The sequence below is a fragment of the Paroedura picta genome, chromosome 5, assembly GCF_049243985.1.
Source record: "Paroedura picta isolate Pp20150507F chromosome 5, Ppicta_v3.0, whole genome shotgun sequence".
Lineage (NCBI taxonomy): Eukaryota > Metazoa > Chordata > Lepidosauria > Squamata > Gekkonidae > Paroedura > Paroedura picta.
Window position 1 is genome coordinate 35,634,575 of NC_135373.1, and position 25,372 is coordinate 35,659,946.

Here is a 25,372-nt window from a genome sequence, read left to right on the forward strand (position 1 = left end):
TTTCTAGAGAATAACGATTAAGGAATGAAATGTAGAGAATCAGCAGGTTACCTACAACAAATTGTGCAGGGATCTCATTTTTGCCTCCCCTCCATTTCTTCTTTCCCTTCTCTGAAAGTACCCATGATCTCTCCCTTTTTCCTGGTTCCTTCTCTCCTTTCCACACAACTACCTTTATCTCCCCCTGTCTTTCCCTCCTTCTCTTCCTCTTGTAGTTTCTGTAACACACAAGGATTTGTGGGGGGCACCTTAGTTTCCCTTGTATTGCCTCCCAACATTATTTCCATTATTTAGCCATGCTGAAAATTATATATACTGATAAACAATTAACGCTAGCATCTGATCAGAAACACTTAATATTGTAGTGATACTGTAAAACAGAGCTGATCGTCATGGCACCTAGAAGTTTCACTGTGGTGTCTGGTATTCATAGCAATGATTTTATTGTAGGGTTTGTTTATTTCACATAAAAGTGAGATGTTACATGGCATAAAAAACCATGTTTATTACATTTATTTTATTGATTGATTTCCCACTGCTCTCAGCAGGTTACAAATTAAAATCCATCAGACTACAATAAAACAAGGCCTTTACAGTAATAGAGACTACAAAGTATAAAATATAAAATGGCAGCAAATATACGACCAGTTAAATTCCCCTCCTTCCAATTAATCCCCCACTCAAACAAACCCAGCCCACTTCTGACCCATGCAATGGGTGGATAGTTAGATCAGGGGTAGTCAACCTGTGGTCCTCCAAATGTCCATGGACTACAATTCCCATGGACCCCGGCCAGTGTTTGTTGGCAGGGGCTCATGAGAATTGTAATCCATGGACATCTGGAGGACCCCAGGTTGACTACCCCTGGGTTAGATGACAAGATGCCTAGAATGGTAAAGACAGAAGGCCCATAGTGATGGAGTAGAGGTTGAACTTTTCACTTTTGTTATGCTATGAAATGCTGAAATTCCCATTCAATGTGCCCATTCAATGGTTAAAGGTCTCTGTAACTTAGCTTCTGGAACTGTGTCTTAATCAGAAGGCCTTGTGAGGAGGATGTACTTGACCATCTCTTGAAATGCTGCCAAATAGTGCCAGTGTTGATGTACCAGGCTGGCCTGTTTCCAAGGCCACTAGAATTGTTGATACTAAACCACTGGAGTCAGGTGAAGGGCTGGGATGAACGGAAAATTGCCATTTTGGGCCTTTCCAGTGACTTTGCAAAATGGCAAGGGGTGGTCCAGGGGGATGTGCAAAGGAAGGAGACCTAAGGTTATTGGTTTGACTTGTAAGGTTATTGGTTTGACCTTTACCCACCTCCAATGAGAAGTTATATAATTTCATGTATCTCTATTGTTCGACACACAGGCTCTTTCGGGACCAGCCTACCTGTGTCATTTTGTTCATCTGCAATTCAATAAAATCATAAAAGGTTTTTCCAGTCTAGTGGTCATTCTATTTGGATACTGCACACTAGGCAAACGAACGATCTTAAAAGGCCCAGACCAGGCCCTGGGCCATCAATAGCTCTTTCCAGATCTCCCAACCCTAGCCTTGACCAAATGCCTGGTGGAAGAGCTCCATCTTGCAGGCCCTGTGGAAATGTGATAGCTCCGACAGGGCCCTCAGGTCATCCAGGAGCTCATACCACCAGATAGAAGCCAGACCCAAAAAGGCCCTGACCGAGGCCAGGTGCACTACATGTGGGCCAGGGACCACCTGTCTACTTGTCCCCACAGAGTCAGGGCCCTGCAGGGAACATAGGGAGATAAACGGGTCCTGCAGGGATGTTAGGCCCAGAACACAGATGGCATTAAAGGTTAAAACCAGAACCTTGAACTTGATCAGGAACATCACTGGTAACCAATGCAGCTGCTTCAGCATTGGCGGAATATGGGCATCAAAGATGTTCCCATGAGGGCCCTAGCAGCCGCATTTTGCACCAGCCGTAACTTCTGGTTCAAGGCCAAGAAAAGGCCAATGTAGAGTGAGTTACAGAAGTTGAGTGTGGAGGTGTCCGTCACATAGATCACTGTGGCCAGGTGTTCTGGAGACAGATAGGGCACTAGTAGCCACACTTGGTGAAGGTGAAAAAACACCAGTTGGGCTACTCTATTGACCTGCACCTCCATTGTCATTGCTTGTTTATATGTTTACTATGAATCATTCAGTGGCAGTGGGTGAACTCCTTTCTTAGCCAGTTGTTTTTTTTAATTGTCTCTAGTATTCAGTTAAATAGATCTCTTAAAATAATAATAGAATCATCAGAAATAGGGGAGAAATTTGAGCTTTTTGCTGTAGCTATGACAACTACAGCTACCTATACTTAGTTATATACAACATTGTTTTATAAAACCCCAATTATTATTTATTATTCAATGTATAGCCTGCCTTATTCGAAAGCTCAAGGCAGTTTACATAAAAGCATACCCCATTAAACCCCTTCCCTAAAAACAACTCCAATCAAAGCATCACGATAGAGAAGTCCCCCCCCCCCAAGTCAACCACCAGAGGGGTATGCTTGATGATACAGTAGCCTGAGGGGGCCAAGTGAAGCCAACGAAGCTAGAATTAGGTTGTCGCCTAGCAGTAATTAGAAAATGTGGTATTTATCATGAAAAACTCTGAAGATCGAAAAATGAGCCTGGCTCCTAATTTCCTGGGATGGCTCCTAGAGCCAATGAAAATTTCTTACAGCTTGTTCTTCAGCTGTAAGAACGTAGCATGGCTGACCACTGAAAGTCTATTAACTATTCATATGATATGACATAAACGCAAAGCATTGTTCCTCCCATTTGTTTTACAGCTTTAATTTTACTAAGGAGCTGTCCAGCAGCTGAATAAGTACGGCTGCAAATCTTGTTGAACTCAATTCCCAGGAGGCAAACTCCATTAAAAACAGCAGGACGTAAACATAGCTTGGACTGCATTAAAAAGTCCTGTTCTCATCAGGCCAATTTTGGTGAATTTTCTTCTCTTAAAAAAATGACTTTGTTTTTTCTGCAATCCTTTATCTTTGGGAAGTCACATTTCATTGCTTGGCTGATCGGCGATCAAGTATGAAGTTTAATGCTGGAGAAGAAAAGCTGACAGCCCGTGAGGTAGGTTCCCTCCCTGTTGCCAAATGCATTGTGTCCAAAATCCACCATGAGGAAAGGTACACTGCAAGCTCCCCACTAGGAAACCAATTCTCAGGTCCATGGATCACAATTCAGAGAGGGACCACAGCACATGGAGCCATTACTCCTCCCCCTGCACTGTTTTCCCAACCAGAAACCTATGCATCCCCCATCAGTGTACCCACACTAACCCCCCCACAGCAAATAATACTTCAAGAAACCTTTTCGTTTAGGAAAATGATGTGGGGGAGAAATTAAAAATCCCCGCCCTGAATGCCATGGCCCTGATCCAAATAAGCCAGCATTTCTCAACTTTTTTACCACTTAGAAACCCTTAAAATATTGTTCAGGCCTCGAGAAACTCCAGAAGTGACATGGCTGCACAGAATATGGTTGGAAGCATAGTTGTGTACTTGCCCTCCCCAGGCCCATCATTGGCCAGTTCGTGGGTTTGACATGACCATAAAATAGTCATATCACCCAGTAAATGTTTAACCAAAAATATGTAAAATTCATTAACTCAGACCCATTAGGGAAACCCTTCCAGGGCCATCAAGGAACCTCCTTTCCCATGGCCATTTTTGCATCCTTGCATCAGTGAACATATGTGGATGAGGTAGACCCTGTCATTATCATCCTTTTATTTGTGATTCTTTACAGATTTTCCACATATTAATCACAAAAGCAGAAAATGCTGGCCATCCACAAATTATTGATGGGGATTCTAAGTTGACTTGGAATGTAGAAAAATATTAGGAAGGAAGAGAAACCTGGTAACAGTGTGAGGCTGGTAGCTTAACTACATGTTTTGAAACTCTTGTGTCACGTCCAGGTCTGTCATGAGGACTTTCAAACTGACATGCTTTTGCACATGCATCGGTCCCAGGCATGCAGGGGAAGTGCTCATTTCAGGATTTCTTAACTAGGGTTTTGTGAAACGCTAGGGTTTTTCACTCACTCACAATAAAAACTCTATGGGAAAAATGCCACAGAACAGGCCTTGATAAATGTTACTGAGAGGTAAGAGAAGCCAGGCTCATTTTTCAGCCAACAACAAAAGAGGGGGAATTAATTCAATCCAAAATATTCCAATTTTGGCAAGAGATTAAAGCTACAACAAAATAAAAAAAACTTATTAAATAGCATGGACATATGTAGAACTTACAACATTAGTTGTCTGAATATCAGACTGTACAATTCATAAGCATTCCTAGTAGATGAGTATATCCTATGAACCACATGGAGCCAGACTTGTTTTGGCCTCTACAGCTTTTCTCAATGGTCAGAAATACATTAAATATAAAGAACACACATACAGATGGCATTATATATGTTTCACAACTAAGTGCTGTTCTCTGATAATTTAAAAAAGGGGGAAACTTAAAAATATTATAGTTGCAATTGGCATTAAACTAAAATTTTATTACATTTTAACCTTTTATACCAACTAGAATTTTGTATGAATGAAGAATTATTTCACCTCCTTTGCTGAGTGGTTAGGCAAAGAATTTTTATATGGGTTCCTCCACATGATGCCTATACTCATACAAATAACACAATCTAAAAAATCAGTTATTCTTAAGATGCTAACAACCATCAAAATCTAGAAATCTTAGGATTCATAAACAAATCTGGTATGAAAGTTCCACTAGCACTGAATGCGTGTAACATCAACAAGAACAGCATATTTGTCCAGCTGTATTAGCTATATGATGCAATGCCTCCCTTTACAATCCTCCTCCACAAGGTTGAAGAAAGTAGGGGGGAGCAAAAAGAAATGCTGAAAGTTCAGCATTACTAGATATCAAACAGTAGGCTCTCAAGATTTATAAGAAGAAGAGTTAGTTCTTGTATGACACTTTTATCTACCCTAAGGAGTCTCCAAGCGGCTTACAATCGCCTTCCCTTTCCTCTCCCTACAACAGACACCCTGTGAGGGAGGTGAGACTGGGAGAGCCCTGATAATACTGCTTGGTCAGAACAGCTCTATCAGTGCTCTGGCAAACCAAGGTCACCTAGCTGGCTGCATGTGGGGGAAGTGGGGAATCAAACTTGGCCTGCCAAATTAGATGTTGGTGCTCCTAACCATTACACCAAGCTGGCTCTCATACCATATCATGTTGAAACAAAGGACATCAGGTATTTAGTCTTATATAACAATCTGATTTAAACAAAGCACATCCAATCCACTTCTTCATTCAGTCCCATGAGTCTCATTGTCTGAAGATGATGAATCCAGAAGGTCGGAGTTTATGCAGGGTTGGAGAAGACTGTACATACTCCACAACTCAGAACTGCAGTTATTTCTCAGTATCACCTAAAGTGGAACCTGAATTTTCTTTTATCTGATACAGCTATTATGTTCACCAATTCTGATTTTACAGGTCAGGTGGTCATTCCTCTATACATTAGATTGCATGGACATAAAATAGCATATATTATTTTATAGAGTTGCAATTGCTAAAGTTCTGGTTTTAGAGGAATTTAGAAAAAAAAATTCCTGGTCAACTGCAGAAGGGCTTCCTGCACAATAACCACACAGAAAAAAATGTTTTATTGATATACTCCCACTAACACACCTGTTTCCCTTCAGCTCAGGAAATCTACTTTTCATTAGCAAGTCCTTAAGGTTTTTGCCCAAACTGGTCTATTATATGTCAAAGAAATTATCATCCTGTCAGTAACGTATTCTTTAACTCTCGGAGTAAGTAAAATTGCCCTTGGTGTATTAAAAGCTCCATTGAAAGCTCTTTTTGCTATTTTTGAGGAATAACCCCTATCTGCGAGCTGATCCATTTAAATCTCAGCTTGCCTGCAAAAGTAAGAATCTACTTTTCCTCCTTAATCTTAATTATTGGGAATATAGCAAATTTCTCTTTAAGTGAGCTGGATGGAAACTGTGTCCTGCTAGAGATGAATTGGCATCTGTGGGCTTTCTGTAAACATCCGTATATAATGTACTGCCAACCCTTCTGATTACCAAACCATAAAATGCACTTCAGGTTTATCATAGAACATTTTCTGTCTTCAAGTTTGTTTTTTTCATATCCATATTTTCTACCTCTCACTACCATAACACCTAATTCCTAACCTCTTCAAATTTCTTGTAATTTTATTATGGCTATGACAAAAACATTGTATATAAGTAAATATGGGGAAACCTGATTATCATCATAGTAAAGGTAAAGGTATCCCCTGTGCAAGCACCGAGTCATGTCTGACCCTTGGGGTGACGCCCTCCAGCGTTTTCTTGGCAGACTCAATACAGGGTGGTTTGCCAGTGCCTTCCCCAGTCATCACCGTTTACCCCCCAGCAAGCTGGGTACTCATTTTGCCGACCTCGGAAGGATGGAAGGCTGAGTCAACCTTGAGCCGGCTGCTGGGATTGAACTCCCAACCTCATGGGCAGACAGATTCAGACAGCATATCGCTGCCTTACCACTCTGCGCCACAAGAGGCTCTGATTATCATCATACATTAATGTTAATCTCTAACCATAAGCCAATTCTCAATTTTTCATAATTCCATTATTGTTCTTAAATAGCTCCATTTAATAAACTATTGGAGCCAGTACAGAAAACAACTAGAGGCAAAATGGGTTCAACTCACACAAATATAAAGCTAGGTTTAGATAGACAAACACTTCATGAGCATTTACTTTTAAGTCACAGAACATGTTCCATTGAGAACTGCTGAGATATGCTACAATAAAATAATTGCAGAAAATACTAGGTGCAACAATGACATTTCTAGGCAACATGGTGACCTGGTGCAGATTTCAAAGCTGAAAGTGTAGTAAGTGAGAAATAGGCTTTCTCCTCCCCCGCCCCCAATACACATACAAACGCAACCAAACCACAACACTAAACAGAAATGTCACTGTAAAGCTTAATAATAGGCCTGACAGAAAATTCTGCTGATTTAATGGCCCATGATTTTGCTTTGCAGTCTGTACAGCTGTTGGGATAGTAATTTGGTTCTCATTTTTCACCTTCCCCTCAAAACAGCACCAGAAGAAAAAATCCCATAGGGTTGCAAAGGTGGGGTTTGGAGATTTGAGAAGCCCAAGCCTGCGTTGATATAGGCTGAAACTAAGCTTGGACATAGATGGTAAGCAGTCAACCCTTGCTCATCAGTTTTTAGACCCACCAGAGGCACATCTACAGTTGAGGTTTTGAGTAGTTCCTCAGCATAATCTGGCATTGTGTATAATTTCTTAGTGTAAGCTGGTAGTTGTTTGCCATTGGCTTTTCCCACTCAGCTCTAAACTTCTTTAAAAAAAGTTAAGGAAAATTCCAGTGTGTATCCTCATCTGGGGGAAAGTATCCCCTCTTCCCAGATGTCTCTTAGGATACTGTTTAACCTGGTCATCCTCCCCATTTCCATTTTAAGTCTAAGGCATTTATACATTTAGAGAATAGATACTGATAGTCCTCATGTTTAAAGAACCTTTTGGATACATCTGGTAGTTCCATCTATTCAATAATTTCCTCATCAGACAAAAATCACCATCCTCCTTCACAAAGGATTCACCTGCGGTGGATGGAGAATATTCACAGCTTGGACTCCAGCATGGGTGTTTGTCGGCCATGATGTCCTCTGTGCACCATCCTTCTTCCTGTCTGATTATAGAAAGAGCTGCCTACGGTGACTGCGTTCCTCCATTTCTCTCACCCTTTGGGACCTCACTACCTCAGAAATACATTGGATTAATTCCTTAGCAATTAAAGTTTTCCCATGGGGCCCTACTGTACTCAGCTGGTCTTTGTCCATGGTCTCCTTGCGAGCAAGTAGGTAGCAGCAGTGGAGCCTTAGGTGCACTGTCCTTCAAAATGGCCACTGCATGATTTTTCCTTGGATTTTTCCCGCACATCGCTCTTCTTATGCTTCTTGGTGCTCTTGCACTAGGCTCATTGTCAGCTGGGTTTGAGATGGCGTCCAGCATGTAAGGCTCCTGATTGTTGGCTTCATGGGTGACTCCAGCTATCCTCTGGATAACAGATCTTCCACCATCTCAGCACTTGCGGCTCGTCTCCAAAGTGCTGTTAGGGTGTGAGTAGGCTTTTAACAGCTTTCATGCCCAGAGTAGAAAGAAAAGGCAAAAACTGAAGGGATTTTTTTGTTTGTTTATTTTAAGTAAGCAGATTGGGGAGAAGGGGTAGAGGAGAAATATTAGAGTGAAAAGGTAAAGATAAGAAAAGTTGCTGTTTTTAATCTCGCTACTCTCCCTCCAAGGCAAAAACCGAACTGAGGAAGCCAGGTGATCGCCACCTGGTGGCTGGAAGAACTTGAAGTTCCCGATTCACTTGGTTCACTGATGGAAATTCACCCAGCAAGATGTCCTCACTCCATGGCGAGAACTTTTCCTTTTAAGAGACTGGACTTGGAAGTCCGCCATCGGAGGCTCAATTTGACTCTGTCAGAATGATCAAAGGAATGTCTTCTCTTCTTAGAGATTTTTTTACTGATGGGGCCTGTCACAGGGTCACACCCATTTCTTATAATGCGGCAAAAATCATTAAATATATGTGATACTCACTGCTTTTATGGGATGGTAGACTACATAACAGCTGAAGCTGCCCTACACTTTAAAGTAGCTCTCATATTTCATGCCATTGTGACTGCTTTGTAAAACTAGTTTTAAAAATCCACCTCTGATATGTCAGGTTTAGCCAGATTACAGATTCCATCCTGTTTACATGCAAGGACTGTCTACAACTACAGGGTTGACTACAGGAAGAGTGATCTCAACAGTGAATCTCAGCTCTGTTTGCAAAAGTAAGAATATTCAAGAGCGGTAAATAAAATTATGCCATGTTTCTCACAAACACACACACAGAATCTGCTGCCACCAAACTTCATCCTAATTACAAGTGATCCAAACAGAAGAGAAACCATCTTGATCCTACAGAAAGGCTGTGAAAGGATGGCAGTGAGAAGTGTAAAGAGTTTCAGCATGGAAAGTGCATTTCAGTGAGCATTTTTCCACTACAGACTGAGGAGCACTTAATCACATTCTTATGCATAAAGGAATCATGCTACAATCCTACATGTAATATTATATATCTGTAAACATTATATAGCATTATACACACCACCTTGACATGAGACATTTACCATTTCTTGCCAAGCAATGATTTCTACATAGGGTATAGTAAGAGGTGAAGCAAGCTTTTTTTTCTAGAAATAGAATCCAGAAGTATAACATACTACTCTTGTAAACAGGAAAGAAGGATTTCTGCTGAAAATCAATGCAAGAAAATTATTTTCTGCCTCTATAAAAAGGTTAGATAGCAAAATAGAGGGTGATTTGTAATGCATTAGTATGGGTCACCAGGATAACCAAGAATAAAGCAAACTTTCTCTATAGTGATTTCCCTTAAGCAGAAGAAGCATAATTTGTCAGACTTGAACATGCCACATTAATGGTTGTAACATTTGTAAGGATGAATTACTCATCGAAAAATATTTAACTAGATCCCTTAAAACAAAAGAGAAGCCAAGAATAGCAGTCAACACAGAATTCAAGTCCTCACAAAGAGTGGGCAATGAGGAAATCCAAAATGATAGTAATTAAATAAATCAAAGCACCACTTTTGAATATTATTTTGAGTACAAATCAAGCAACTTGAATACCAGTAATCCCTACAGTTTACAAATCATCAGCCTCAGTTTAGAGTAATCTATTATAAGCCTACTCATAGGGGTGTTTCCCTAGAGTTGATGTTTTATCAGCACTTGCATCAAGAGGCTGACGTTCTGTGGCTTGCATTTAACATGACCACATTTCCATGAAGGTTCCACCCCTCCCAAGGTGATATGAACAAATCATGTAAGAATATGAATTAGCCATCGTGCAAGAATTCCTAAAACCACTCAGCGTTTCACTGTAAAAGACTGTCCTTCTTTCTTACAAGAACATTCACTTATAGTTGTGTAACAGAATGCTTCCCTAAGGACCCAGCAGCAAAATCTGACAGCATAGATTCTATTTAAAAATTAGGGAAGTACTGTCAATCTTAGGAGGTGCCCACATACAAGTGCATTGGAGGGGAAACACAAAATGAAGACTGCAGACCACAAAACAGCCCATAATTTGCTTCAGTTTCTTTATAACTGTGACTGTCTCTGGGCTTCCCTCATCACTTTTTCCCTTGGACACAGAACATGTTGCCAGAAGCTGGATGCTATTTCCCAAAAACGTATGGTCCTACTTTTTTTTTAAGTAACTGGTCTGTAGAGACTACTTTAAAACAGTGGTCCCCAACCTTTTTAGCACCGGGGACCGGTTAATGCTTGACAATTTTACTGAGGCCGGGGGGGGGGGGGGGAGTCTTTTGCCAAGGGATGTCGCTGCTGCTGCCTGAGCCCCTGCTCAACTTGCTTTCCCGCCGGCACCCCTGACTTCCCACTGCCCGCTGGGGGGTGCTGCCAGCAGCATCTGCGCAGTGCCACGCCAAGGGGGAGCCCCAGCCATGGCAGCTGCCAGAGAGCACCAAAGGTGATCCGGCAGCAGAGTGACAGGGCAGCCCCCAACGCAACAGCTGGGGAGTACGATGAGGAGGAGCCGTGGCCCGGTACCGACTGATCCGTGGACCGGTACTGGTCCCCAGACCGGGGTTTAGGGACAGCTGCTTTAAAACACATATACATGAACTATTTGAGATGGAAGGGCAGCTCACTGGTACAGATGTGCAAGCATAGAAGTCCCATACTGAATCCCTTATTAACTTCCATTTTAAAAAATTCCAAAACAGGGCTGGGAAAGAAGTGTCATTGCCAATTGGGTTGTATAGTATTGATCTACATGGGAAAATGGCCTGAGTTATAAATGATTGCTTTCTATGCCCAGCAATCAGTTCCACTGTCTCAGTTGATGAACCAATGCAAGAGGATGGCTTATAACACTGCACTAGGGCAGAAAGCTCTGCTTCTAATCCACTTGAATCAATGGCACACTTTCAAGAAGTATGTTTAAGATGGGAGTGCCAGATACAAGAATATGACTCTGACTTTACTTGGCACAATCACTGAGAACAAAGTAGTACAAGAGAGAATTACACACAGCAAGAAGTCTGTAAATGAAATGTTTAACATCTGAAATACATTTCTTTTCCAAGTCATACTTTCAAGTTTATTTTGCTAGAATTGTAGTAGAATCATAGAATCATATAATAATAGAGTTGGAAAGTATCTCATGGGTCACCTAGTCCAACCCTCTGCACTATGCAGGACACTCACAATAACTTCCATAATTTGAGAGCCATCTGCACTACAAAGCATACACCCAGACCCAAATTAAATTTCCCATGGAAGGTGCTTCAAATGGCAGAACAAAACATTCCCAAAGAGCAATACTTCAAGAAGACCTAGAAGAATGGCATGATTAACAAATCGGGGAGGGGGGTTACAACAGATAAGCAAAACTGGCAGAAATTACATCTCCCCTTACATCAGGGGAAAATTTAGTCTGAATACAATCCAATAATATCACAACACTTCTGGAAGTTTAAAATTTAAACACGATATTTTAAAGAATTGAACTGTGAGTGTATATCTTTTGATTAAGGCTTTTTCCAAATATTTTCTGATACACTTTCAATATTTTATTTTAGAAAACAAGCGCTGTTTTTTGTACCCTACTTTACGCTAATCAGTCTCAAAAGTGGCTTACAATTGCCTACTCTTCCTCTTCCTACAACAGACACCCTGTGAGGTAGATGAGGTGGAGAGAACTCAGAGAACTGTGACAAGTCCAAGATCACCCAGCTGGCTTCATGTGGAGGAGTGGGGAATCAAACTCTATTCTCCAAATTAAGGCTGATTAAGGCTGCTGCTCTTAATCACTACACCAAGCTGGCTCTCTTTATTGTATTTGTGGAGTTTTAAGCTATTTTGAATAACTTTTGATATTATTTTATTTATTTATTAGATTAGATTTATTACCCGCCACTCTCTTGAAACGTCTCACAGCGGGTTACAGGATAAAAAACCCATATCACATAAAACATTAAAACATGAACATTAATAAAACATTAATATAGAAAATCATGTTGCTCTGAACTACTTCTTCACTCTCCTTTGCTAGGCTAATAATGATTCTACTTCCACCTTCTCTAAAACCTCCTGCCTTGTTTACTCTTGTACTGGTTCTGCACACGTCAGCCATCATTAACCAGAGAAATTTCTGCATGCTTCTGCCCCATATCCCAGGAAAGTGGGAAATTTATGCAAAATGGTATAATTTCATCATTACCATGGGCCTGGGGATGGAAGGGGGGGCAGCATGGCACAGTCCATTTTCATCAGATCTTGGAAGCTAAACAAAGACAGTACTTTAATGGGAAACCACTGAGGAACACTCTGGAGAGGAAGGCACTGACACACCACCTCTGCTTCTCACTTGACTTGAAAGCCCCTTGCTAAGTCACCATAAGTTAGTTGCAACTTTAAGATATGCAGAGAGAGAGAGAGGGAGAGAGATGGGCCCAAGGTAAAAACAATTTTATTTAATACACAACATACCTTGCCCATGGTGATAAAACTATGGAGCTGCAGTTGTTCTGTGTACAAGGCTGTATGGGGCATATCAGGTGAATGGGGCATATCACTGTTAAGTGTTAGTCCAAATTTCTTACAAGCAGAAAACTCAGGACAAAGAGAGGTTCAACCACTACCCTCCTGCAGAACTAGAGTAAAACTTGAAGGGAACTTTTAACAAAATATTTATGACTCTGGAGAACTGAATTGCATGCACATGTTTAGCATCATAACTCTAACTGGATAACAAGGGCTGGCCAAGGTTCAATAATACTACAGTGAGAAAGTTCTCCATACTCAGAGGTACTTTAGTAATTAAAAAGCATGTCTGAGATAATGCATAGGGGGGTAAGATGGTCATACCATGCTTTTGGTTAATAGAAATTGTGAATATGGTCCTCTAGGGTCTGCAGAGTGAGTATCACTAGACTCCCAACTAGTGAGCGTCAATGCCCAAAATATATAAAGTAACTCTCACTGAAATATTTGATGATGATTCCAGTCAGAAAAGTGACAGTTCTAAGACAGATCCAACTAATGAATCCCTTTACTGATACTTCTGGACTTTCCGACAGAGTTTTACGCTTTCCACAATGCAGATTCCATATTGGGTTGCGTAGCTATTGTCATGTATCCAAGCAAATCAGTATAACAATTGTTACAATATTACTGCTGTTACTGTTACCTGTTACCATGTGTTAATTGTATCCTTCCCTGTTTTCTGTAAACCACCCTGAGCCCTCAATATACCCAACTATTGTACAGTGAAAAAGAAAACCAGCAGTAAGCTTTCTTTCAGGATCTGTCATTACCGATGCTTTTATTGAAAAACCCATGACTGTAGAATAGTGCAAGAATGACCAACATACAGTATTTGCTGGCGTATAAGACTACTTTTCCCCCCTGAAAAACATGCCTCCAAGTGGGGGGGTCATCCTATACGCCGGGTGCACTTCAGTTGGGATAGACATAGCTGCCCATAGTGGCCCATAGTACTACAATGTAATGCAACAAACTCTATATTTTGAGTGGAAATATTGAGGGGTCGTCTTATACGCCGGCAAATACGGTATGTATTCTGTGAATTTGATATCCTTACCATTTGTTCTCCCTAATATTTGAGAAAGGCCCCTGTGGGTGGAGCACTGTCCGGGACACATCCAGTGTCCGGACTGCACTTCCGCCCACACAGGCCAATCCGACTGCACCTGACCGGATTGGGCCAGCCCCTGGAGCGATGAGCCATGCAGCCAGCCTCGTGGCCAAACACTGCCTGGCCACCGAGGATGCCACTCCTCTGTATACATCGGCCCAGGCCTAGAGGCTCACCTGCCTCGCTCTTTGCCACCCGGCTGCCTTGCCCCAGCCACCAGCACGCTGCGCATCTCCAGCGCCATGTGCCAGCACGCCCACCTCCATCCGACTAGCCCCAGCCATGACTCAAGGCAGGACTGAAGCCTGCTCCTCCGTTGGGGCCCTCCACTACCGCCCGTTGTATTTCTGGATGCAGCGGGCTATTTTCCAACTATAAGAATAAGAGTTGGTTTTTATACGCGGCTTTTAACTACCCAAAGAAGACTTGAAGCAGCTTACAATCACCTTTCCCTTCCACTCCCCACAACAGACAGCCTTTGAGGATAGGTGGTACTGAGGGAGCTCTGACAAAAGTGTGAGAACAGCACTATCAGGGCTGTGACTGGCCTAAGATCACCCAACTGGCTGCATGTGGAAGAACGGGGAATCAATTTCAGCTCATCAGATTAGCAGCTGCCGCTCATAACCACTACACCAAGCTGGCTTCAATCAATGCACAAAAACAAATAAAAGTAAATCTACTTATTAGTCTATACTTCACAAATCATAATATAATTTGTCAGATTCAAGCAAGTATTCATTTTTATCTACTTTATTGTTGTAACGTTGGATTAAGCTGCAGAAATCACAATTTGGAAGCTAAAAGCAGTGCATTCTTTAAACAGAAAAGATAATCACATAAAAGGTCCAGCACATTACCAACACCACTTAACAATACTTCCAACAAGCACTGTTGTTTGTTGCAGGAAACAGTGATGACTTTCCAGTAGGCGGGATCAAAATGCTAACACCCAAATGTCACACTGCTTTCCCGATAATACTGAGCATCACTTGTCCTACTGAGTAGCAAGAACTATAGCAGCAAATCCTAAATAAAAGGATATTCATATGTGAATTAATATGTTTTCATATCAACGGTTCTAAACTTCACAAATCCCTTCTCATCCTAAATGCATCATCATGATTATACAGAATACAGCTCTAATCACCAACCTACCACAAACTTTTTAAATACTCCTGGCACTTTAAAGACAGTACAGTTCACGAGTGCAACTGGCCTATGAAGTCCAGAGAAGTAGCCGTGTGAGCCTGTCATAGAGGGGAAAAAACAAAAGTCTAGTGGTACTTTAAAGACATTTATTTCAGTGTATGTATTTATGAGACACAGCCCATTTTGACAGATATATATATATATATATATATATATATATATATATATATATATATATATATATATATATATATATATATATATATATATATATATATATATATATATATATATATATATATATATATATATATATATATATATATATATATATATATATATATATATATATATATATATATATATATATATATATATATATATATATATATATATATATACACACACACACACATACATAACTCTGGCTTTGTGTAGCATGACCAACCATTATCCTTTAGGTCAGGGGTGGCCGAAGTCTGGCTCTTCAGATGTCCACGGACTACCATTTCTATGAGCCCCTGTCCTGGCAGGGGATCATGAGAACTGTAGTCCAAGGACATCTGGAGAGCCATACTTTGAGCCACTCTAAGTGAAGTTTGTTGTTTGCTCAGAAAAGCCAACTTTTGGGCATATGACTACATGGATACATAGATGCTGGTGGTGACTGAGTAACACATGCTTCCCACATATAGTTCTCTCAAACAGGAATATGGTTTTGCTGGGTTTGAAGTGTGAAGAAGCAGCAACACCAAGTTAGGATATGACAGGTCAACAGTTGACCAGATTTCTCAGTGCTATCTGAATAGCCCAGACTAGCCCAATCGTGTCAGATCTTGGAAGCTAAGCAGGGTCAGCCCTGTTAGTATACTTGAGACGGGAGATCACCAAGGAAGTGCAAGGGTGCTAATCACAGGCAGGCAATGATAAACCACCTCTAAAGGTCTCCTGCCTTGAAAACCTTATGGGGTCACCAGAAATCAGCTGCAACTTGACAGGGGGGGAAATCATTAAAAGGAAAGTTGAGCTTAAACCAATAGAAGCCTTACAGTCTGTATAGAGTTTCAGCTTCTTATCGATGTTTTGCACTTTGGTACAGACAGAGCCATTATTGACTAAGGAAGAAAACTCTAATGATGCATCCTATGGCAGCCAAAGTATTGATCCTATTTAAGTAATAATTTGCTCCCTTTATCAGATATCATCCATTTCACTTTACTCTCATGAATGAAACAATAAAACATGTATATTCCTGTATATTTTGTACCTCTTCAAAAATTAATACAATTGACATCTGTGAAGAATATATATGATGCTTCGGCTCTCAAAGATATTGCTACAAAAGGTAGTCTACATGCAGCACACTGCTTCAACACATACAGCAGCTGGAATTCTCTTATTAACTCGGGATTACATCATTAAACAAAACTCTGACAGCCGGCACAACTGATAAAGCTGCCAGTGGAGTCAAGATAAAGAGGATATTTGCTAAAGCCATGAATAGTAGATTGCTAGGGGGAGAATTGTTTCTGCAAACCCTTCTCTCTCTTGAGCCTATATTTTACAACCTGGCATGATGCAGTACTTCATAAAGGCAGAAATATGTTATTTATTATATAAAGCTGTTATTACCAGTTTATACTTGAAGGTTGAGGTGCTCAGTGTATCAGCAATTCTATAAATATAATAAATTTATAGTTCCAAAGCTTTGTACATGCCATTTCTTATTAACAGGGACGAAAGTGAACCTGCAGAACATACAGAACTTGCTCAAATGCAAGACTACTTTTTCTGGAAATATGCCATTAAATAAAAGAGGGGATCATCTTACATTCACATACAAATTAGAGATATATCCAGTATTTCTTTTTGTATGTGTGTGTATCTTTGGAAGCAGGGGTCATCTTCTTTTTGAGTAAACACAGCATGTCTGGAGTACAACTGGAACAGAACTCATTAAAACACCTAAGTTTGCTGTGCATACTAGCCACTATATGGATATAATTAGACTGCTTCATCCAATTGCATCTCAGCACATCCATAACGGAATGATATATAGTTGAATAAGAAGTGTGTGTGTGTTTTTTTAAAGGGGGAAGTATGCAGACTTCGAAACTCAGTTAATTCTAGAGACTGAAGTGAAACATTATTCCTTTCAGAGGAGTGCAAGTAAATGGAAGCACAACATGGAAAAAAAGCTAAAGAAAATGTAGGTTATTTGTTGCCCCATGTATCACATCAGCTTCAAAGTTTCTATAAACACCATAGACTTATCTAAAGAAAGAGGCGCTCATCTCTTTTCCTGTTTATGTTAAAACCGGAACTATATACCTAATCTCACATACAACAATCAGCATTCCTCTGATGCTTTAAAAAAAAATTGTCACACAATGATTGTTATTGTAGAAATCATGTCTCTTAACTGCACCGTGTCATTTAGCAAAAATTAAGCCATGAAATATTTCTGGACCACATATAGGAAGATTTATATAAGCAAGGCATGCCGGGAAGAAACCAATCTAAGCCTGACCCGATTATCATTAACATCCACCGAGAGTATTTATAAATAACTCCATGTGTGTAAATCTTTAGTCTTTCAAGTCAACAACATAGGCAGCGGGCTACAGGAAGGGGGGTGCCTTTGGTCACAACAATGGCATTGGCTCCATCTCAAGAGCTGGCAACGCATCTCTTTTTACCTGAGCACCATTGTCCTCGCCCCCACCTCTCTATCCCCCGTCCGCTTACACAACAGCTGAGCCCCCCCACCACCACCACCACACCATTCAAGGGGTGGGCTGTCACCCCCCTATCCTTCTACCTCCCTCCATGCTCTCCCTCTCCCTCTCCTCCATGCACAAAATCTGTAATAGGTTAATATTAGGAGAAGCAATCCAGCTTCCAATTCAAGGTATGCATCCCCTCCCTAAAGCCTAGCAGGAGGGAAAGAGTCCCAAGGCTCAATGGACACCTGAGAGGATGTTCACCCGCCATCTCCCAATCTAATCTCCCATCCTACCCTAGCCCCCTCCTCCCCCCATTCCAGCTGGATCACCTTATGGGAGTCACAAATTTCCCATCCCATAATGCTCCACTTAGAATAAAGGGGAGGGGGGTGAAGATTAAAGAGCTCCGGGGCAGAGACACCCCCACACGCCCCCTCCTTTTTCTGCACCACACATCGCCTTGACGTATGCTCCGTTTGGCACAAGGCAAGAGACCCCCCCCCCCCCGCCAGCCCCAGAGACATGCCAGCCTGAAGCACGGCCAACCCCGGGCCAGAAAGCCACCCGGCCGTCCCACTCCGGGCAAACCATGGCCCCCTGCGCAGCCCGGCAGTCGGAACAGCAACATCTCCCTCCCGAGTCCCCGGCCAGCGGCGAGAGAGGGGGAACGACGGCGAGGGTGGCTCTTCTCTGCGCCGCCGCCGCCGCCGCTAGCTCGGCAGCCCACCCGCCCGTGCGAGCCATGGAGTCACCTCATGTCCCTCCCCGCTCACCTCGTTGGGCCGCCGCCGCCGCCGCCGCCGCGCCGAGGGAAGAAAGGGAGCCGCCGAAATAACAACCGACCGCTCGGAATCAATGGAGCCGCGGAGAGAATCCGGCCGTCGCCTCGCCGGCCCCCTGTCGCCCGCTCCCTTCACACAGGCGTGTGCGCGCGCATCCCCCTCCCCGACTGATGCTCCACGGTTGATAGTATTAGTGACGGTTGCCAGTGGCCGAGAGGCGGGGGGAGAGAAGGCCTCGGGTCTGACTCTTTCGCAAATCCCCCTCTCCCCCACCGCTGTTTTTTTTTTTCTCCCCAATCCGCCCGCCCCATAACATAGTAGTAAGTTTCTATTGGCCGATCATGGAGGAGGCGGGGCCGGGGCCGAACGGTTTAACCATTAGCGAAGCGGGGAAGGGAGAGGGGAGAGGAAAGAAGGGGCAAAAAGAGGCGGTTGGCGAGAGAGGGGGTGGCGCGCGCGCGGCACGCGCAAAGGAGGGAGGGGAGTTCGGAGGCAGCGGGGAAGGCGAGATTAAAAAAAAAAAAAAGAGGAGGGGGGGAACAACGACGAATAAACGCCCGTGCGCGCGCGCGAGAAAGACAGCGATAGGATGGCTTCGGGTTGAGGCGAGACCTTAAAACCCGCCATCTGGGTCAGGGAGGGGAGGGGAGGAGAAGCGACTTCCAGTAAATCATGTCAGGTTCAAGCCAAGGAACGGTTTTCTCCCCCAGCAATCAAGTTGAGCGGTGTGTGTCTCATAATTTCCTGTCACAGCACTTTTCTAAAGACAAAAATAATTTACATCTTAAGCACCGGGTTGCCACAAATAGATGGAGTTGCCCATTAAGTCGATCACACTGGCTACCTAGGTATATATTTACTGCATTTTTATTCAGCCCCTCCTCCAAGGAGCTCAAGACAGCACTTCCCTCCTAGAATCATAGAGATGGAAGGGGCCTCCAGGGTCATCTAGTCCAACCCCTGCAGAATGCAGGAAATCCACAACTACCTGTCCACCCACAGTGAACCCCCTCTATTTTTTCTTCACAACTATCCTGCAAGGTGGGGCTAAACTCAGAACACATGCCCACAGTCACCTAGAGCAGGGGTAGTCAACCTGTGGTCCTCCAGATGTTCATGGACTACAATTCCCATGAGCCCCTGCCAGAGGTTTGCTACCAGGGGCTCATGGGAATTGTAGTCCATGAACATCTGGAGGACCACAGATTGACTACCCCTGACCTAGAGAGCTTTGAAGGAAAGCTGGCTTTCTAACCTGGGTCTCCCAGATATCTCAGACACTATGTGTCTCAACATGTCACCTTTTCTTATTGTTTACCCCCAATAACTGGAATTCAGAGGCAAGCTGTCTTTGAACATAGAGGTTCTGCTTAGCTACCACAGCTAATGGAAGCCTTGGGCTGAATCGACATGTAGCTGGCTATGTTATTTAGCAACCATTTGTAAATGGGTTGTCTCATCCACACCAGCAAAAGACAAACGACTGCTATCACACAGTTATGCAATAAAATGTGGATGCAGACTTCCATGCATTTAGATAATCCCGCTTTTAAAGCTACCTAAACCAGCAGTGCCTGACCCGGACCGCCCAGGCTAGCCTGAGCTCATCAGATCTCAGAAGATAAGCAGAGTCAGATTTTGTTTGTGCTTGGATGGGAGACTACCAAGGAATCACTGTACAGAGACAGATGAATGGCAAACCACCTCTGTTAGTCTCCTGCCTTGAAATCCCTATGGTGTCATGATAGATTGGCTGAGGCTTGATGGCACTCTCCACCACCGAGTCAGCAGATTAGTGAATTCCACAATAAACTATTGGATGAACAAATATCTTTCATCTTTCCTGTCCATAATCTTAATTGGGTATCCCCAAGTGCTTCTAGATTAGGAAAGCAGAAGTGGAGAGGTGTCTATTCACTTCCTGGTTTAGTAATTTTATAAACTTCTGCAGTCTAAGCTACTGGCTATCATACTCCCTGATGACTGCAAGGAAAACACACATTCCAAGTTTCATAATTAGCCACTATGTGAAAAAAAGATCTCCCTTTTGCCTCATCTTGATCGTGAGGCCAACAGATTTCATTGGCTGATGTAACTGCTTACAAGCATAAGACACTGATAATTCTGTTCAAATTAGCACCATTCCTATTCCTTACATTTTAAAAAGAAACCACAGGGCCAGACTACATAACACACTCCCCATATAGAACTGCAGATCAGCAGGTGGGTAGGCAGGCAGCTCCAGCAGCATCCTTTCAGCATCAACACCATTTATAGGCTCCTCCCCCCCTTTTAAAGCATGCAGTGATTTCCACACAAACACTCTTAAGCACTGACATTTTTACCCACTGCTTGTAAACCTTTGCTCCAAGCGGCAGGCCACTCTTCCTTTAATGCTCATGTAAAAGTTAAATTCAGCTATTTCACTAGCAGGGGGGAAATTTTGCAGGTGCTAAAAGTACATCCCCAATTGTTACTGTGTTTTTCAATCCTAATAGCACCCTCCCTTGTTTATTTGGCTCAGTGCTAACTTTGTGCAATAGCTTTGTGAAATAGGTTACCATGATCCTAAAGTAGTAGTTAGAAGCCTCTATCTGTGGTTAGCCCTTATTCCCATTAGCCTTCTCCTGCTCCCACATCCCCCAACCCCCTCTCAGCCATTCATTCTCCTGCCTTCAACAGAAGCAAGTGTGGTTCCACAAACACCTACAGCTTAACCACGAGTTAGAGAGCAAGGAAGGGAGAGAAATCTTCTTCCACCTCTGTGCCACTGGGGCCAGCTTTCTTTCTCCAGACCTGGCCCTCTTCCAAACCCAATGGGTCACAGCTGCTAGTCTAGTCAATAACGCTAATTTCCGAGGGGAGGAATTGCTCCCAAAGCAGTGGAGCTACCTTGCGGGAAAGGGAGCAGTAAATCACTGGAAATGTAGTTAATTTGACAGGTGAATGCTACATGACGTTACTTAAAAGGGAGAGCAAAGATTAGAAAGATAGTTTGCACATTTGTATAACAACAGAATAACAACCTTTCTTTTAAAATCAAAGGGGATTGTTCCCTACTCATTCACTTCAAGGTGAAAGATGTGTACATATATATTATATGTATTGCACATGGAGAGGGAGAAAAGACAGAATGATACAGTCTGACTGTGTCAGATCTCAGAACCTAAGCAAGGTTGAAACTTGAATGGGAGATCACCAAGGAAGTCTCTGCAGATAAAGGCAATGGCAAACCACCAGTTGTGACTTGATGGCATATATATATAGCACACACCTGTGTAACCCAGACTGGCACAAGAAAAGAGCAGTAAGGTGGGACTTTTGAAGCAGGCAAGGAAGTTCTCCTATAGTATATTTCAATCTAGATGGGTAGCCATGTTAGTTTGTAGCAGCAAAATAAGACAGGAATCTGGTGGTCCCTTAAAATCTAGCAACATTTATTCCAACATACTCAAGGCAAGTTCTATACTACCTGATTTCAGACATTCAAATTATACAACACAATTGTCATCTTAAGCTTACTAGGTACCCACTACAGCAAAGAACATTTAACCTTGAATTGATTTATTTGATACATTCTCACCCCACCCTTCAAAGAATTCGGGGCAGCATGATAAAGTTATAACAGCCTTATATGTAGCATTTCAAAGCAGAAAAGAAGCATGCAAGGATATCCTTTTCTTCATCAAACATGCATGGTTACAATGATTCATAAGTGGGGGGAAAATGGCAAATGTCCCAAGTTTTTTAGGATACAATTTCCATCACCATAATTTATTTTATATCCCACTTTTTTTTCCACAATGGGAGTCCAAAATGGCTTACATCATTCTGTTATTCTCCAATGCATCCTCACATCAACCCTGAGAGTTAGATTAGGTTTAGAGTGTGCAACTGGCCTAAAGTCAGCAGGTGAACCCCATGGCAAGAGCGGGAATCCAGACCTGGGTCTCCCAGATTTTATTTAGACCGACACTCTCACCTCTACACCACACTGCCTCTCATGGTATGGTACATGTGGATCTGCTTTTCAGTGCTGATTCTCAACAAACATGTTATGCCATCTGCTATTTCAAACAGTGACCAACACCAAATTTATCAGAAAGAAGCATACCAACGAATAATCTATTTATAATGCTGACTACATCTGAAAGAATTTCACAGATATTTTTTGCATTCAGATGTGGTCCTTGCATTGAACTGCTTAAGGCCTGGCTTATTCATGCATGCAATTAAGCTGCAAAGACTTGAATTGACAGAACAGACTGACCACCCCAATCTGAATGGCCTACATCTCAAAAGCTAGGCAGGGTTGGGCCTGGCTAGTATTCGGATGGGAGGGCCACCAAGGAAGTGCAGGGTTGCTACCTAGAGGCAGACAATGGCAAACCATCTCTGAACATCTCTTGCCTTGAGGACCCTACCAGGGGTAGCCATCTGTGACTTGATGGCACTTTCCACCACCATAGCAGATAAAGGCTCAAGGGGGAAATCACATTTTAGAATCACAGCCTGCCTGCAAGAAGACCAATGCAGCAAACAAAGAACGGTGCTGGCTAGCATCTTTTCCCCTGCAGTACTTTTTTATTTACATGGAAATTTTTATGCACAGAAATGTTCAGTTATATGCACTTTAGTCTACCACCTGCAAGTGTGAACCTGACTGAAGCCACTGTAAGTTCATTAAAGCAAGGATAAAAGCAAAAGTGATTCCCAGTTCAATTTTTTAAAACTGCAGTTTATTGTAACTCTGCATGCAAGAGGATCTGTGAGGGAAAGGATTAAAATAATTATTTCAGTTGAATACACTGAATACAGCCTCTCATTAGTTAGAGCCAACTTGGTGTAGTGGGTTTGATTCTCTGCTCCTCCCCAGCTGGGTGACCCTGGGCTCTCCAGCACTGATAAAGCTGTTCTGATCGAGCAGTAATATCAGGGCTCTGTCAGCCTCACCTACCTCACAGGGTGTTTGTCTGTTGTGGAGAGAGGAAAGGGAAGGTGATTGTAAACTGCTTTGAGACTCCTTCTGGTAGAGAAAAGTGGCATATAAGTACTAACTCTTCTTCATGTTGGGCCTCTTTGGTCTTTATATAAGTTTGTGTGTCATGTAAGATATGTTTCCATTTTTGTAAGTAAAATTTCTTTCTCTTGTTACCATTGGACTCAGATCATCTGTGTAACTTGTTTGAAAAGTATTTCCTCTTAAATTGGAAATTTGGAGGACTGAGGACACTCACTGTATAAAGCTTCTGTGCTTCCAAGGCAATGGATTTTTTTTTTTTTTTTACATTTAACCCAAATAAATTACACCAGCTCTCTATGGTCCACAGCTGCTTGGTATTTAAAAGGGCCGTCCTCGCATGTTTGATCACCTGCATTTTACAGACTCACACTATGCGCACACTAACAGAAGCTCTGGATGTGTCAACATCTTTTTACAAAAAAAATGCAAGCACCCTACAGATCAAAGTCAAGTCCAATCCCAGCTCCTTCCTTTGTGTAGCTCTGTCATTCACACACTAACAGAGATATCATATCTTCTAGCAGTACTTTTAGCAGCCCGTAAGGTACACCAGTTAACAGTGTAACTTGAGAAGTTGTTCTGCTGCCATGAGGATTCACTGCAATAAGCAATTTATCCATGATGATGGAATAAATTGTATGCGGGTTGCAATCCAAGGATATCAGTCATGGTTACTGTCAGCATCTAGTGAGACTTTGGCTTCTGCTGAATTAACATTGCAGCCAATGAATACTATATATTAATGTTCTCAAAGCAAGAAGCGATGGGAAATATTATGGGATTGTTCTTCACTCATGTTCAAAAAGCACAAGCAGGACTGTGTTTAAAGACTGTGATTTAAAACATTTTTGAGCAAGTCTGTGACGTTTGTTTTTGAAGCATCAATATACGATTTGCACCTTCTTTCCTCTACCAATATAGGAAGCTTTGATTTTAAAGGAAAAGATATTTTCATATTATTATATTCATTTTAAAAAAATAGGGTTTGAGCAAAGTTATCCCCTAGGATAGAAAGAGACAGAAAAGGGAAAGAAAAGTGTCTTGTAACACTAGTCTCGTAGATGGTTTCAGGTGGGTAGCCCTGGTATGCAAAGGAAGAGCAAGGTTTGATTACAGTATCAATTTAAAAACCAACAAGATTTCTAGGGTATAAGATATTTACTGAAAGGTGCTTTTGCTCTTGAAATATCCTGAAAATCTGGGAAGGCTCTAGATACTGGATGAAAGGAGCTTTTGCTCTTGAAACACTTTGGAAATTTTGTTGGGCTTTAAGGTGCTAGTGGACACAAATTATGCTCTTCCAGCATAGTAGAAAATCTGAAAGGGAGTGGAAAATACATACACACACAGGAAGATGAGAATGGGATTGGGGTGGCAAGGTTCCCCTTCAACCTATCTGCATTGTTTGAATGCTTATGCACATACTACTCTTCTTACATGACGTAGAAAAAGCAGCATTCCTCGTCACATGGAGAAAGACCAGCACTTGTATACATGCACCCACTACATAGGGCTGGATCCAGCATAGCATTTTAACAGGTGCAAAGAATTCCACCTGCAGGCCATGACCTCTCCCCATCTGCAGCAGCCTGAAATGCCACACCAATCCTGTTCCTTGATGGAAAGGGGACCTCCCCCCCTCTCCAAGAACAAGATTTCAGGGGCATTTCAGGCTGCTGTGAGAGGGAAGAGCAGATAAACCCACACTCTTGACCTCAGAAATAATGGTATTCAGAGTTCCAATGAATGTGTAAAGTGAAGTGAAGCTCGTCTCCACAATCCCACTCTCAGCCACACACACACACAATACTCTCTTAGAACATTTTTTGAAAAGCTGTAATATATATATTCAAATACATATCCAAATATAAACTAGG

General features: G+C 42.2%; 1 protein-coding gene across 4 annotated transcripts in view; it reads right to left on the reverse strand.

The window, feature by feature from the left end:
- Nucleotides 1–25,372, reverse strand: part of EPB41 (erythrocyte membrane protein band 4.1) — a 162,947-nt gene that overhangs the window by 86,306 nt on the left and 51,269 nt on the right. The window contains exon 1 of one of the 4 annotated variants that reach the window (XM_077337191.1): nucleotides 18,464–18,728. The exons of the other annotated variants lie outside the window; for them this stretch is intronic. The gene's annotated coding sequence lies outside the window, so the exon portion shown is untranslated. Of the gene's footprint in view, nucleotides 1–18,463; nucleotides 18,729–25,372 lie in introns of those variants that run through there. 4 annotated transcript variants of the gene reach the window in all.